Source organism: Saccopteryx leptura, chromosome 1 (assembly GCF_036850995.1).
Source record: "Saccopteryx leptura isolate mSacLep1 chromosome 1, mSacLep1_pri_phased_curated, whole genome shotgun sequence".
Lineage (NCBI taxonomy): Eukaryota > Metazoa > Chordata > Mammalia > Chiroptera > Emballonuridae > Saccopteryx > Saccopteryx leptura.
In genome coordinates, this window is record NC_089503.1 from 373,202,897 (window position 1) to 373,206,899 (window position 4,003).

General features: G+C 42.5%; 1 non-coding gene across 1 annotated transcript; it reads left to right on the plus strand.

The window, feature by feature from the left end:
- The first annotated feature begins 222 nt into the window (after positions 1 to 222).
- Positions 223 to 298, plus strand: TRNAT-GGU (transfer RNA threonine (anticodon GGU)). The gene has a single exon. It is a non-coding gene; the product is annotated as a tRNA-Thr (tRNA).
- The last annotated feature ends 3,705 nt before the right edge of the window (positions 299 to 4,003 follow it).

Below are 4,003 nucleotides of genomic sequence, written 5' to 3' on the forward strand. Positions count from 1 at the left end.
CATGTTTACAGTATGTCATGTTACACCTGCACACATTTCTTGCTTACCACATCGTTTTATTTTATTTTATTTTTTTTACTTTATTTTTTAATTGCAGTTGACATTTAATGTTGTTTTATGTTGTTTTCAGGCATATAGTGTAGCGGTAGGACAATTGTATAATTCACAAAGCGATCCCCTGATATTTCAAGTGCCCATGTGGCACATAAAGAACAAAAAACGGCCCTGGTCAGTTGGCTCAGTGGTAGAGCGTCGGCCTGGTGTGCGGAAGTCCCGGGTTCGATTCCCGGCCAGGGCACACAGGAGAAGCGCCCATCTGCTTCTCCACCCCTCCCCCTCTCCTTCCTCTCTGTCTCTCTCTTCCCCTCCCGCAGCCAAGGCTCCATTGGAGCAAAGATGGCCCGGGCACTGGGGATGGCTCCATGGCCTCTGCCTCAGGTGCTAGAATGGCTCTGGTCACGACAGAGCGACACCCCAGATGGGCAGAGCATCGCCCCCTGGTGGGCGTGCCGGGTGGATCCCGGTCGGGCGCATGCGGGAGTCTGACTGCCTCCCAGTTTCAAACTTCAGAAAAATACAAAAAAACAAAAAACCCCCCAAAAACCCAACAAAACAGAAAAGACTCAGAGACATAGAGAACAAACAAACTGAGGTTGCCAGAGAAGAAAGGAATTGGGGGGATGTGTGATAAAGGGGAAGGGATGAAGAAGTACAAATTGGTAGTTGCAAACCAGTCACAGGGAGTTAAAGTTCAGCAGAGGGAACACAGTCAATAATATCATAATTGCCACATCTCTTGATTGCATCATTATCTCTTGTGCTTGGATTAATTTTGTATTGTTTTGTACAGTGACATGATGTGCAAGCTGATAGCCCAGAAGCAATAGGCTATATATACCTTATGGCCTATGTATGTAATAGGCTAAACCACCTAGATTTGTGTAAGTGCTCTCCATGTTGTTTGTGCAACGACAAAATCGCCTAATGCTGCATTTTCAGAACATTTCCTCATCATTCAGTGGCGCATGACTGTATATATGTCGTTGTAAATAGAGGCAGCCCACTGTGTCTTTTGGAGAAATATTGGTGATTGGGGTGAGAAGGGACAGTGATGGTTATTGTGACATAGAAACCCTGACAGTGTACCCCAAACTCCCTCAATCTTCCCCCAGCCGTGACTGACCTGACAAGCCGGGAACTCAGATGTCTGCTTTAAACAGTTCTGTAAAGGAAATGGGGAAAGCGCAGATTGCACAGAGCCATAGCACCAGCCGGAGAAAACAGGCAGAGCCTCAGACTGGGCCCTCAGGCTAAGTTTCGTTACCCTTTGTAACACAAACCCTTCTCTCCTGGGCTGACTAAGAATTTAAGTAATGCGATCATTTGGCAAGCCCTTCCTTCCCACAGAGAGACTATGCACCTATAGTGGGTGATCTCCCCAAGGCCTGAGACAGTGAGGCAAATGCGTTCAGCTGGAAAGGATCATGAGAACTGAGTTGGGGAGTAGGTGCTGAGGCTGCCCTTACGGCTCCAGGGCTGGACTGGGCTGGGCCAAACTGTGCATGTCAGTACTGGCTGGAGAGAAATTTGCCAGAGCTCATGGGCTTCCCCGAAGGACAATTTCAAGCATATTGTAGTCAGTATTCTAAGCATATTTCTACTTTATATAACACCCTCCCCCTTCCTCCAGGAAGCCCAACACTCTCCAGTGACAAGACTTCCCAATCTGCAGTTCAGTTTTTTAGGTGGTTCATGCATGCCAGTAGCTGAGAAAGCCTGGGAAATGACGCATTTCAACAGTCCCCTTGCTGCCTTTATTGAGATGCAAATACTGCTCCTGTAATTTCTCATGGCCGGCAACTGACAACAGATTTTTCTTTTCGCCATTTGCAACACACACATGTGCACACACAAATGTCATGCACTAGCATATAGTATTCTTCACTCTTTCTTTTTGAGAGAATCCCACTTTTTTGGGGAGGGGATTTTTCCTTCCCTATTCCAGGTGATCTGCTGGGTATTAATGATGTTCATGGCACAACGTCATCCCAATGGTAGTGCCCTGGGCAGCCTATTAGTCCTGGTCATCAAGATTCCCAGAACTGCTTTCCTTCCCTTCCCATCCTTCTGAGTATTAAAAAAAAAATCAAAAAAAAAATCTGTGAGCTATCTAGGATAGAACACTAAACTTTTTTTAAAACTTACATTCTTTAGGGTCAATTTATGTCATTTGTGATCAAAGACATCTATTGATATGGGAGGGAATACCATTTTGGAGGACCTGGACCTTCTTGACCCAATTTTCTTTAAAGTGATAACATCATAATCATTTTTCTTAACAGTCTCTTGAAATTCCCTTAGGAGAAAAAATTTAGGATATTGAAAGAATGTAGAATATTGCAATTTATTACAGCTTGTGATGGCCCGATTGAGTCTGGGGATTCAGGTTGTGTAAGTAGCAAACTCCTTAACTTGTTATGCAGTTTCTCAGATGGTTGGTACAATTGAGTGGACCAGTAGGATTGATGGAACAGTTTGCAGCTTGAATACCTTCTGGGGGTTTGTGAAGTGAAAAGAACATCTAGGCACTCTGGTCATTGCCGACTGTGGTGGGGTGGGTGGCGGGAGTCACTATTAGTGTGAGCCACCTGCACAGCCACCCAGAGGCAGGACTGTTGGTGACTCGATGCTAGGAAGAAAAGAAGGACAAGGAGAGTGCAAGTTCCCAGCCAAATGGTATTACTTTGGCATTGCCTTGGAGAGAAATCTATCTATATATATTTTTTCAATTTTATTTTTTTAAGACTTGATTCATTTAACAGAGAGAAAGAGTGAGAGAGAAGGAAGGGAGGAGCAGGAACCATCAACTTCCATCTGTGGCTTGACCGAGCATGTCCAGGGTTTCGAACCGGCAACCTCAGCATTGATGCTTTATCCACTGCACCACCACAGGTCAGAGACAATTATATCCTTTATCATTATTAGAAGTAAGAAAAAATAAAAACGGCCTTAATTAAATTTGTAAGTAGTGCAAAGTATGATAATGTGATTAATATTCAGGATGACCTTAATGGTGTGAGGTGGTATCTCATGGTAGTTTTGATTTGCGGTTTCCTACTGATTAGTAATGTTGGGCATGTTTCCATGTGCTTATTGGCCATTTGTACATCTTCTTTGAATACATGTCTGTTAAAGTCCTTTCTCACTTTAGAATTAGACTGGTTTTTTGTTGTTGTTGTTCAGTTTTAAGAGTTCTCTCTATGTTCTGGATATTAATCTTTGTCAGGCATGAGATTTGCAAACATTTGCTTCCATTCTGTCGGGTGCCTTCTTATTCTGTTGATATTGTCTTTTGATGCAAAAAAATTTATTAATTTTAATGAAGTCCAATTTGTTTTTCTTTTGTTGTTATGATTTTGGTATCATATCCAAGAAGTCATTGCCAAATCTAATGTTGTGAAGTGTTTGCCCTTCTAAGAGTTTTATAGTTTTAGGTCCTGCATTTAGCTCTTTGACCCATTTCGAGTTGATTTTTGTAGCTACTGTTAGGTAAGGGTCCAACTGCATTCTTTTGCATGTGTTCACTCCATTTTCCCTACCCTATTTGTTGAAAAGACTGTCCTTTCCCCTCATTCAGTGATAAAGGTACTCTTGTCCAATATCATTTGACCATATACATGAGGGTGTATGTCTGGCACTTTGTTCTGTTCTGTTGGTCTAATGTCTATCTTTAAGCCAGTACCACATTATTTTGATCACTGTAAATTTGTAGTAAGTTTTAAAATCAGGACATGTGAGTCTTTCAGCTTTGTTCTTTTTCCAGATTGCTTTGGCTATTCAGAGTCCTTTGAGACGCCAACTGAACTTTAGGATAGACTTTTATATATGCAAAAAATAATAATAATCTCTAGGATTTTGGCTCTGGCTGGTTAGCTCAGTCAGTTAAGAGCATTGTCCTGAAACAACAGGTTGTGGGTTCAATCCTTGGTCAGGGCACACACGG